Genomic DNA, 12,904 nt, shown 5'->3' with positions numbered 1-12,904 from the left:
CATGGTCCAGGTCACCCTGCTGTGACAGCAGGCACTTCCCTGTCCCCCAAGGACAGGCTGCTTCATCCCCTTACTTTAGCATGCACCCATGCCCTTTGCTTGGGGAGTTAAAGCTTGGATCTGCCAAAGCAACTTGCTGCACAAAAGACGAAAAATGTTGATGGTTCAAGGAACAACTGTCCATCTGTGGGTTGATCACTAATCCTCAGTTTCCTGCAGTTGGTTGATGGATGGCAGGCCAATTATATCTGCTGCCCAGTCTCTTGTCCTTGAGGATCCTGGAAAAAAATCCCAACACAAATTTACAAAGCTCTCTTTCTCATCAATAGACTGAGAAAAAGGGAGAGAAACCAGCAGAGCCCACAGACATCAGGAAGGATTTGTTCTTGACTCTGTGTCGATGGGGTGGTGTCCACTTCCTGCCATCCCACTGATTGATCTCTAGCTCCGTTACAAATCTGGAATCAGAAGCTGGGTCCTCAGGCTTTTTCCTGCCCTGCAGCAAAGGAAGGGAGGCAGCTTCAGCCAAATGCCTTGGCCTGAGGAAGAACTCATGGCAAAAACCAGAGGGAATAGGATCCCGAGGAGCTATATTGGCTCCAACAGCCAGGCCATGCAATGCACATGGAAAAGATGCAAGTTGGGAAGTGTCTGCTGGCTGTGGCTCCATTTATGCTCTGGACCATTATTTTCTGCATAAGCACCTCATGAAAGTATCAGAAAGGGTACAGTGCTGCCAATGAAGATCTTTTAGTCTGCTCTGAAGGACTGTGAACTGTGATGTGAACATAGTGTAAACCATAGAAGGAGACTGGGTGAAGCTGGATCTATACAGTCACATGTTGACTTAATATATTTACTGGGAGCCTTTAGGGCATTTACTTGGCCATTGCTGGGAATGGACCATGAAAGCTTGTTTTTGCTGCTAGCAATGATATGGAGTCCTTGGGTTCACTTCAGGAGAATCAAACTGTCTGACTGTAACTAAACCCAGGATTTCTCACTTCAAGAACAGATTTTCAGCTAACAAATGCTGCATATACACTTTAATGTTCCTTAATTTTGAGTGCTTGAAGGTTTTTTGTTCCTGTTTTCTTATATATATATTTAGAACAAAGTTGGTGGCTACTGGTTGAATGTGAATGTTTGTTGTTCCCAGCATTTTTGGACATGATCTACCAAAGATGTACATGTGGTTCCAATACACAGTAACTTTCTACCGCTGGAAAGCCTTGGATTAAGATCGGGTCCAGGAATTGCTTCTTCAAGAAGACAGTTGGATGGGCTTTTGTGTGGAGAAGGTTGTTAATCAGAGGCTGTTTCGATAAAGATGCTTGTGAATAGAATTGTAGAATGGTTTGAGTTGGAGAGGACCTTAAAGATCATCTAGTTCCAACCTCCTGACAGGTTGCACATGGGGACATGACTGTAATGATTTCAGATTGACTTGTGACTGTTCCCTTAGTGGGTGTAGCAGGGATATATATAAATACACCAAATTTTCTGTAGATTTTGAAGAAGTTTGTGTCTCCTAGTGCCTCTCTGTTCCCTTCCTGCCAAAGTTTTGTGCATCAGTGTTTTTCCTTTATGCAAACTGGATGAGCAAAAGTTCTATGTGAAATGAATCAGCGGTAGCCAGCAATGTGTGTGGGCTACATGGCAAAATGCTGGATGCCAGATGAGGTGAAATAGACTCCCTATTCTCCTCAAGCAAGAAGAAGGGAAGATGCCATCATCCTTCAGGACTATGAACAACCTCTCTCCATAAAACCAGTTTACTTGAAATGAAAACAATTATAATTTAACAAACTGTGTTCTGCCAGGAAACAAAATAAAGAATTTTCCTGTATTTGCTAATGAGAAAATGAGCAGCATTTATTTTAATCTTTACCAGATTTCCCAAATTCTGGGAGAATGGAGCCTGCTGTGCAGAGGCTAGTGAGGGGCCTTGGGACATGATGGCATGTTGGCATCTCTCTTCCAGACTGCTGACACTGTGTATGGATTGTGGTGCCACCAGTCCAGCCTGGCCCATCCCGCTGCCACTGTGTGCAGAGTAGGAGATAAGGTGGGGTGGAGAGCATCTTAAGCCAAGCTTGAGTACTGGCAGGAAACATAATGTTCAACTCTTTTTTTCCCTCCATTTAGTGGAAAGTTACAGTCCCAACTTTCTCACAGCATTAACCCTCCCCAGGCATTTTGCGGGATGGCAAAGTTTTGCAGTCTTGGAGAACTTGTGTTTTAAGACTATGTGGCCTCACTTGAGGCATTTGAAGTCCTGGGAGCCTGGCAGAGCTGTCTGGTTATGCCCTTAGCATTTGACTTCTGAGAAAGCCTGGAGAAGGGTAGAAGTCTGCAATATATGGGAGTGCAGTATTTGCATCACTATCCAAAAAGAGGGTGAGAAGGGGCCATAACTCAAGGTAAAACATGGCTTTAATCTCACTGCTGTCATAGAAAAAAAACCTTGTTATGTTCAAAGAAAACCAACTAATCTCTCGTGCATTTGTTCCTCCTTCCCCACACCTACACTCAGTTGCTTTTTACAGCTGCAGCTTTAGGACACTCTGTGTGTGATATCCTACTCCTGTGGCACCTCCTCAGTCCTCCTTTCTTTCCTGTGACAGACATAATCCTGCCACCAGCAGAATGCAACAGGTAATAAATTACACTGTGTATAGAAGCAGTTCCTGAAGTTTGCATAACTTGTTTAGGCTTGTTCTGATTGTCCATAGCCTCTCTACTACATTGGTATGCATGGAAAATACCTGTTGTGTTTTAAAAGGAGTGTCTGGAGACAAGAAATGAGCAGTGTGGAGATGGGAATTAATACATCATGTGTAAACTGGTCTTTTTTCTTTCTTTGTTTTGATATTTGTTAATGGAACCAAAAAAGTACCCTTGACAACAGATGGAAAATGAGTCCCAGTATTACCAGGGGCTCCAGTGAAGATCATGGCCCATTGCACAGGAAGGATGCGTTCACTTCCAGAAGATCTTACAGTCTAATTTAAGCTAGAAAACAGAAGGAAGGTAGATGAGGAGGAGGAGAGTGGGGGAAGAAGAGATAATGCCTCCAGGAAAGTCACTAAGGAACACATGCCTTCCTGACTTTATGTCTTTTGAAAGTATATTTTCTCTTTCCTGTTGGGCTTTGAACCTTTCCGAATTTATATAAGCTATTGCAAACTTGCTGACTTAGGGAGCAAATAAGCCTTAGGGATCAAAGCAGCTAGTATTGTTGGAGGTATTGAGGGTGAAATAACACATTAGCAGAAGGAGAGCTGAGAATAAAAAGAGAAAGAAAATCCAGCTTGATTATTTTGTTCTCTTTTGCTTTTAGCCTTCATCCTAGCTTGATCCTTTTCATTTGAATGGGTATTAATTTTCTTGGTGTTTATTCCAACAGCATAAATATTTAACGGTCCTAGATTACAGAGTTGAAACATGAGATTAGTTCTAACCTTAAAGATTTGTGCAGGGTCTCTTCCTCACATTTGGATGACTCCCACATTGCAGGGAGGAACATCTCCTATCTCTGTGGGAGGAGCATCTCAAGCTCTATTTTGAGTTAATTTTCCCTTTTTGGTCTTGAGGCTCAGGAGACATAAACACTTCGCCCACTCCCAGTCATTCCATTGCTATTTTATGGTGACATGCTATGACAGAGCAATAGCTCTGGGTTATCAGGGGGACTGGGGCATGCAGGTTCATGAGCCTGAATGCTCTTTCCTACCTGCAGCAAGCAGGCTCTGGGCTTGGGAGCTGTGCAGAGCATTAGGCATGGAAAAATCCAAGCAAAAGTGGTAAATGTGGGTTCTATGTGCAAAATGAGAGGATCAGTGCAGCTATGGTAAAGTTACTTGCACTAGTTTTTGTTATGCAAGCAGACAGATATTTCTCTTCTCAATTGCTTTCACTCTTAAATAATAGAGAAATACAGAGTAAGGAGCCTTGGCCACTGATTTTTAGGGTGCTAAAGTGAAAAGTAATGGATGTTGCAGTACTTAGATCTCTGAAAATCAGGCCATGCCTTTAAAAGCCCATATATCAATTTAGGTGCCTAATTTCAAGCCCACAGAATGGGGGAAAAAATGAAAGAACTTAATGATGATGATGATGATGTCAAATGGTGTAACAGTTGGTAAAATTAGAGATTGAAGCCAAAGCCTGTGAGATATCAGATACAGTCTCTCCTCTGGGGACAATGCAGGTTTACCAAGGCAATCAACAATCCTGTGGGAGAGGTCATCTCCAAGGTCTGCACAAGGCTCTCCTACCTCTCAATGGATCAGAGGAAAACAGCTCAGTCACATCTCACAACAGAGCTCCATCTGACATGAAGCTGACAGCACTTAAGTGGATTAATTAATTAAATACATCAAAATGTAGAACAACAAAAAGCACTTCAGACAAAATGCAAAGCAAGAAATGATCTAAAGAAGAGACTTGTATTAACTCCTAAGCTCTACCCATGGAAACAGCAGGTTTTGCAGGACTTTAGAACTCATGGAATTAGATGGTTTTGCTGAGCATGACAGCTCAAGTCAGAGCCCATCAGAATCCCCTGCTTGTTTTTTAAATCCATTTCTGCCCTGGGAATGAGAGCTGCAAAAGTAGCTTAAAACATTCATTACCAAAACTCATAATAATGCTAGCCCCAAAATGTTCACGGTGATTTTCTCTGTTGGTTTCACTGGGGTTTGGGAAGTTGCCAGCTGTATTATGTGATAAGCCACAGCCAGTCATCATTGACACAGGAGTCACAAATGAAAGTGTAAAAGGGCTGTCCATTTTCCTTATCCTTCAGCCAAAAAAAGGCCTTCGAAACTTATGTGCTCTTCTCTAAAATCCTTTCAAGCAAATAACGTTGTGTCTCACAAGTGTGGTTTCACAGCATTAATATGACACTGCCATTAGCATGTGGAAGTGTATGTGACATTCCAGTGCATGTATTTATAGCAAAAATGGGACAGATTCACAGCTTGTGTAAACCACCGAGTGCCTTTTTATGGTTCTCCTCTGATTTATGCAACCTGAGATTCTGAGGCAAACTCAGTAGCCTGTTCTTCAGACGCTTTTAAAAATTATTATATCAAAGTGCATTCTTTAGAGAGTCAGAGTTAAGATACAGCAACTTTTTCTTTAGCTGAAAGATCTAAAACATTCCTGAAAAAATTGTTTCCAGGCATTTCAAATTATTAGGCTTTTGTTTCTTCCCTCTGTAAAGGGAAGGAAAAAGAAATATTATTCATTTTATTTAAACTCTTAAACTATTTCTTCTAGGAAATGCTGAAAAAATACATAGGCAATTTTGGAAATATTCATATTTCTTTTTAGAAATACTGCCAAGTGAATATGTTATTATGTAATTTAAACATATTAATCTATTTTTGAGAACTGTTTTACAAAAGTCTGAGAAAAAGCCTCACCCCTGTGAATGAGAAGCTATTACTGGCTGTTTCAGATCACTTTGGGTTGAATTCTGTATATGTCTGTTGTTTGGATTTACTTGGTATTTTAATTAATTCATCTCACCTCAAACAGGCCTAAAGTGCAGTTTTCAGCAAATTCATTTCATTGCGTTTCAACAGACAGGGCATTAATTACTTTCATCATTAGAAAAAGAAGCGTATGGGGAGTAAATATGCCTTCACCTCTTTTGGATGCTTAAAAATACCTTCTTTTAAGAGGTGTTGGCAAAGCTCAGAGCTGTGAGGGACGTGACTGAGGAGCTCCCTGCATCCCTGGGATCCCGACTGCACAGGAGCGATGGTGCTGCACTGCACACAGCTTCACCCAGGGTGCAGCCTCAGCATGTAGCAATTACAATTGTTTTTTAAAAAATCTAGGCATTCATGACAGCATTTAGAAGTCTTTTGAGGGCAAGATGGCCCAGTGGATTGATTTAGTCATATAAGTGTGTTCTACAAATACGTGTTTGCCTGAGTCTATAAAGGCAGTAGAAGCCAGTGATCCATGAACTTCTCTTTTGTCCTGGTAGCAAAACAAATCATAAATATTAGAAACTGAGGAATCTTGCCCTAATTGTCATAAGATGGGCTTAATAACTGTGAATGTAAATGAAGAAGTTGGTTGTCTTTTGATTTTGAGCCATCAGGCTAAGGATGTCTAGATTTCCACTGTACATCCAAAGGGGTTTGAGAAAACCGGATCTAGTGTAATCTCATTACTCCAGATTGAGAAACTAACAACAACTCTAATTGACTGCAATTGGACCAGGATCCAATTGAAGCAATGAAGCTTCCTATGAGTGAAGCTTCCTATGAGTAAGGAGCATCTTCTGGGATTGCTTAAAGTGCTCACTGTTGGACTCCTTTCCATCTTGCCTACAGGAGCAAATGCAAGAAGCAAACCAATGACAGTTTTCATTTCTGTAATTTAAGAACATTACAGGCACGTTACATGGCTTTGGTGACAGACCAAAACACCATGTCCCCACCAGGATGGTTCATCCAGGAGGTATCAGCAGAGGGGAGATGGAACAAAGAGAGCTTAAACCTCTGAATTTGGAGTCAACCTTTCTAGACAAATGTGGTAGAAATTTCACCTTTAACCAATCTCAACCTGAGCCACTCTGTCCTGTGAGAGGAAAGGAGCCTGCCTGACTCTTGGCTTCCTCCTTCCCTGAAGCAAGGCCTAGACCTATAGGTGTTATTAACAATTTCTGTTCTGGTCATTTACTCCTTTTTGCAGAGTCTTACTCCACAGTACAGATGCTAAGGCACAGCTGTTTATCATTTTTAATGGTCAATCATGTGAATTGTCCCCTGGTAGGTTGCCTTTTTTTGTTGTTTGTTTTAGGTCTAACATCTTCTGGCAAAATCTGTGGGATTTTTTTTGTTTGTTTGTCTGTTAGTTTTTTGAGGGTTTTTTGCTTTGTTTTTGTTTTGTTGGGGTTTTTTGTTGGTTTTTTGTTGTTTTTGTTTTTGGGGGGCTTTTTTTTCATTCTCCTAATTAGTCACAGTGCCTGAGAAAAGACATGGAATGCTCCAGCAATAATATGTATGTGTCAGCTGTGGATTCCTCCTTGTCAGCTTCGCAGTGAGGAGGCGTCTCAGCAGCTGTGCTACAGACATGGGCTTCTCTGCTGTGTGGTCCCTCTGCTCTGTCCCACATCCCCTCTTAGATCTGCCCCCAGCCTGATTCTTCCCCTGGGCTCATCCTGCTCCTGCAAAGGGGTACTGAAGCTCAGCATCTTGTGCTGCCCATGCTGAAGCCAGAGAGCACTGTCAAAACATGAGAGGTGGGAGTGGGAGTTTCTCCAGGCTTGTGAGACCATTTGGCAATCATCATTTTCCAGGAAATAGGTTTCAAATGTGGTCCTTCCTCTGACAGCCGGGGCTGCCGGCTCCCTGGAGCTGTGGGGAGATCCTGGTGCCTCGTGGACAGGACAAGGGAGCTGTGTTGTGGGTTATGGGCTAAGCCAATTAACCCTGGTCATTTAGGAGACATCACAGTCCTGGCAGGGGTTCCTGTGCTTGAGCTCTACACGTTTCACAGATCCCTTTGATATGGGCAGGCTGCAGTGTCCTCCCTTCCCTCAGCTTTCCTTGGCTTTTGGAACGCATCCCCTAGAAATGAAGCTGCAGGAAGAGCAGTGCCTCTCCTCTACACCCAGCACTGCAGGAACACCTTCCACTAAAACATGCCTCAAGCCCCATCCAACCTGGCCTTGGACAGTTTCAGGGATGGGGCAGCCACAGCTTCTCGGACTAACCTGGGCCATCCTCAGAGGGAAGAATTTCCTCCTAACATCTATACTAAATCTCTCCTCTTTTAATTTAAACTGTTCCCCCCTTGTCCTATCACTATTTGCCCGTGTAAATAAAGCTCATTCATGCAAAGAATTATTCTTTCTCCTACAGCTTAGCTACAGAAAATCAGATTTACATCATCTTGACAGAGAGTAAAAATTTGGCTGCTATTCTCCACAACGTATCTGCATAATATATACTTGCATGAAATTTCTATGGAGGCTGACAGTTTTATGTCAGCCTCTGATAGTAGCCACATCAAAAAAGAGAAATGTTTTGAAAGGCTTTTTTTGGTGTCGTCTTTTCTTGCACCCCCTAAGTGAAAACGAACAGATAAAATCAAACAGATGATGTTTGCAGAGTCTTCCTAAAGCCAGGAGTGGGTCTGGGAAGTGAAGACTATCTCCAGATCCCAAGTGCTCTAATGACTTGCAGGGATGTTGGCCATGGAAGCTGCTTCTGTGGCTGTACTGAGAGCGGCTGGCTTCAGAGCAAGGCTGGGAATTGGTTCCTATTCCATATAAATTAATTTCTCCCTACAAAGTGGGCCTCTATGCGAGTACAGAAGGGTTCATGACATGGTGAGGGTCCACTGAAATGGATAAAAGGAGACTATGAACAAATTTCTGGATTCTTCACAATTCCTCATTTCCTACTGTTTTAACAGTAGATTCCCAAACATTTACTCGTCTGTAGAGTGTTAATCTCCTGTTGCCAGCTTTTCAAGCACTTGTAATTGCAATGTATTTGTAACGTGCCTCTCTCAAGCAATGACAGCCTGAGGTAAATCCCTTTTTCCTCTCCTAGCTAGCCCAGCTAGCTCTGGACCAGAGAGAGGTGGGAAATCCTCATAGACAAGGCAAAAAACCAAAGAAGGCTCTTTTCTCCGGTGGGAAGGTTATCAACATCCTATCCAACCACGCACATGATGTGAGGAGAAAGTGACAGCGAGAGAAGATGGCGGGCGCCTTTAAACCCGGGGAAAGGGGCGGGGAGGAACAGACCCGTGACCAATGGGACACCCCCGATGGGGAGGGGCTAAGGGTGGGCTGAACCAACTTCACGAGTTCCCGGGGGATACAGGGCAAACCATTTTCTCAGTGCAATGTATAAATATAACAGTGCAATATAAAACTATGAACAGTGCAACTTACGAAACAAACAGTGCAATGCAACAACAGCCTTGACCAAAAAGTGATTTAAAAATAATTTCTTCATTAAAAAAATATTGTGTTAGACAGATGATAAACAGGTGGTAAGTGGAGTTTACTAAGTCTTTGGTAAACCGAAGTCTGATTTACCAGTAACAAATGAAATAGTTCCAGCAATCCAATGAAATCCTGTGATGATGTTGGGGTTGACCAGGGCACCAAGATAAGGGTTAATGTATTAGATTATTTCTCAAAGAGTAAATGGGATTGTCCTTTCTTTTCCATGAGAAAGGTGAGGATAGGATTTAGGAGAGGTAATTATTTTATTTAAATGAAAGAAGACAAGAAGTCCTGGCTTTACATCAGGTTTCCCATATCTGCCTCTGCTTCTTTTGGTTGCTTTTGCTCACCACAGCTCTCATTTGCGAGGCTGAGGCAAATTTGGGCAACCTTTTGGTGCCTAAATATGTATATGCACTACTGACGCATGCATTGCAGTTGTGATAATTGATAAAAGATTCGTGTTAATCACAAAAGCATTGGGGTTTGTATAAACCAGAATACTAAGCTCTGAAGTGAAGCATGGACACTAAATAAAGGAAATTATATGATAAAATCATTCTGTTTAAAATCACCTTGTTATATTATATTATGTTGTATTATGTTACGTTATGTCATGTTATGTTATGTTATGTTTTCCAAATAAGTTGTATCGGCTATGGGCTTGCAAAATCAGACTTCTCAATAGGCCTTCCTGCCTTTGTCTAATCAATACCTCCTATCTCAAGGACCAGACTTCCAGAACTTCTCTGGTGGTTATCTACAAGGACCGGATGGCTATCTGTGACTGAATATCACCCGGAGACTTTGTGAATTTATGTAAGGATGTTTATTCGACCACCACTGCTTACCTGGCAAAATTATGACACCAAAATACCCCAAAATTATTGATTACAACGAGAAACCACAGTCTAAGAAGAGGCTGCAAACCAAGGTTCAGTGGAGCGTGGAGTGGGCAGTGACACCTCACATTCCCCAGCGCGCTGCTTGCTCTGTCCATATCAAATAAAACAACCTAAATTTTGCTAAATATCGAGACTTTTGTCTCTCATTTGTAACACAGTCATAGGGGTCAAACCCATCCAGGGATGTTCAAGACATTTATCCTACATCTTATAACTTCTTTGTAGAACAGCTGGATGGTTCTGTCCCTGCCCAGCTCAGCATGCTGTAACCATGCTGGTCCCCAGAGAGAGCACAGCCAGCTGTCCCTCTACAGCAGCTCCTCTGAGAGTCCTTCCTCTGCACTGAGTCGCCCTGGGTGGTGCTCTGCCCTTCTGTGTGCCCCCGTGGTTACAGATGAGCCTCTTTGTTCAGTCTTGGGTAATTTTCCACTTTCCAGACCCTCCTCCATGCAATAAATTAAGTCAGTGTGATTTCCAAGTCCCTTATGCCAACAAGGGACTGTGTTGCTGCATCCTGCTCCCAGCCCCTTCCCAGGGCTGAAAGTCTTCTCCAGCGTGGGAGATCTGCATGCCCATACCAGGAACATGCCACATTTCCTTCTGCTAAAAACACAACCAGAAATCATGAGTTAATGTCACCCCAGTCCACTGATTTTTCACACCAGTTTGTCTTTTCTTTTTAAGCGAGGGACATCAGATATCCCAAATATTGCACCTCTAAACTGCAAAGAAATCATAAAGTCACTCTCTGTTTTGTGCAGTGCCTTACAGCAAAAAAAGTTACTAATAATATCAACCATTTAGCTCTTACCCCTTTGTTTTTCATGCTATTTTAGTTCTAATCTCCAGTCTAAAACCCCTGTCTAAATTGTCTATTCTAACCTGGCTGGAAATTTCAGGAACTGCAGAAATCACCAAGTTGTCCCACTGAATTGAATACAGAGCATGTCCCTGGGAAGACCAAAACAGGGAAACACGGTGGACACACAAAGGAAGAAAAATCCTGGGAAAAATTATGTCAGTGAGCAAATATTCTGGTATCCATTAAAAGAAAATAATTCTAACAAAAGGAAGGGGGATTTTCCCGAAGTGAAATGAAATAAACATCCAGAAATGATTTGTGTGTGTGTTCAAATTTAAATTTAGAATTTTATTGAGTATGTTGTTCAAAGGCCTTTTTCCTCCCAGGGTAGTTTGGCTATAATCGTCTCTTGAGAAAGAAAATCCCTGCACAGGACATGGCCTCACTTGGTTCAGCCCTCACCATGCAAAAACCACCTCGCTGGGATAGTAGGCAGCAGATCTTTCCCTTTTTTAATTACTGCTGTGGTCCTGGTAGATGCACAGCATCTCAGAGTTGAATTTGAGGATTTCAGTGCTAGGCTTGCGCTGAAAATAAATATGAATAGTCATGGGACAGGTAAGAAGTGAGGGACATCCCTGCCTGATACCCTGCCATGGAGCTGGGGGATTTCCAGATTGGAGGGTGCTCAGTATCCAACTTTCAGACCAGTTTTCCATTGGAAATGATGCTTCAGCTCTCCCGACTTTGTCATTTTGAGGCCAGTTTAAGTCATCAGAACATGTGTAAGTCCCCAAACTGCATCACACCAGCAGCAAAGTTGGGGTGACACCAGCCTGCCCTCACTGGGCTCTGGGGTGCTCAGGCTTCTGTTCTTTGGTGAGGTTTTCCCGTCCAAACCATATTGTTGCAAATTAAGTGTCCAAGGGCTTTTCATTTAAGTTGAAGTCCACAAACTTCTGTGACCTATTCCTCTCAGGAGGTCGAGTTTCAGACAAAGCTGTCTGTATGGCAGCACTTAGGTTGGGTGCAGGTTTTTGAAATTGCTGCAGCATTTTTTTTGCAATTATATTCAAGAAATTATTACAAAGCAGTTATTTATGAAAGGCAAGTTTTCTCATTGTTGAGGCTTTTTATTTCACTCACTTCTTGATTAAAGAAGGGACTTTTGTGCATCTTGAAATACTTTCCTGAGTAAAGAGAAGCTTAGACTGAAACGTGTATGCCTTGCTCCAAAGTAGTAAGGCTGAGGTCCATACAATTAAAAAAAAGACATTGTTTGTTAAAATGTTTGTGTTTGCTGAGCACAATGAAGACTCTGTGCTCTTATTAAAGTCACAAAAATAACCATTAATTTTATCCTGGTCCCACTCTGAGAGTGAAACTCAACTCGGGTCTGTATCATTAACTCAGTGTGGCATCTGAGTAGCTGCTGGGATATCAGGTGCTTTTTTTCCTATCCCACACGAGTTTTAATATTCACATATATTCAACCACCAGATGTTCTGTCTGCAGTCCCATATTACAATGTGCTCACTGGAGACCTTCTTTACTGAACAACATGGTATTTTAGTCGTGCATGAGCCTTCATCTTATCACTTATCTCCATTAATAATGCAGTTTCTCTCTTTAGCTCTTCCATTGATTCTCTGTGGTGGTCAGGAAGAGTCTAAATTGCCTTTGCCTATAAACCCCTTTGGCACATGGGCACACCTCAAGTTCACTTGTGTGGAATTCCCATGCAAATTCCAACTGGGAGGACTAGCAACATGACCGTGGCCCCAGGCCTCTGCGGGCAACAATCTTGTGTCATCTGAAATGCAACATAACCTCAGAAATAAAAATTTGCCCCCCCCCCACTGATCAGGATCCAGATGGATAAATTCAAGCTGGGGGCCCAGTTTTGACCCACGTCTGATTTAAATGCAAAGTATCATAAATAATTTTAACTGTTCCTGCATGCATTTAGGCTCACTCATGCAAGCAGTCTCATTGAAGTCAATTATGAACAATGGCGTTTCTTCTTTATTCACTGCTAATTTCTGATACTGGGTATAAATTACTCTTTTATTACCTTTGACACCAAAATCCCTTAGCTACTACAGGGACATCCCACTAATTGATAAATGCTGCTTGATTGGGGTGGCTTTCAATTTTATAATCCTATTAAGAATGATAGATATGTCAAATATTTGTGCCTGCTGGTCA

The 12,904-nt window shown here is 42.2% G+C and overlaps 1 long non-coding RNA gene across 1 annotated transcript in view; it reads left to right on the top strand.

The window, feature by feature from the left end:
- Positions 1-10,019, top strand: part of LOC148221976 (uncharacterized) — a 33,343-nt gene extending 23,324 nt beyond the window's left edge. The window contains exon 2 of the long non-coding RNA XR_015806983.1: positions 8,586-10,019. This is a non-coding gene — a long non-coding RNA (uncharacterized LOC148221976). The remainder of the gene's footprint in view (positions 1-8,585) is intronic.
- Positions 10,020-12,904: the final 2,885 nt, after the last annotated feature.

Source organism: Sturnus vulgaris, chromosome 15, assembly GCF_052056855.1.
Source record: "Sturnus vulgaris isolate bStuVul1 chromosome 15, bStuVul1.hap1, whole genome shotgun sequence".
Classification (NCBI taxonomy): Eukaryota; Metazoa; Chordata; class Aves; order Passeriformes; family Sturnidae; genus Sturnus; species Sturnus vulgaris.
Note: the sequence above shows the minus strand (reverse complement) of the source record. Positions and strands in the feature narration are given on the sequence as shown.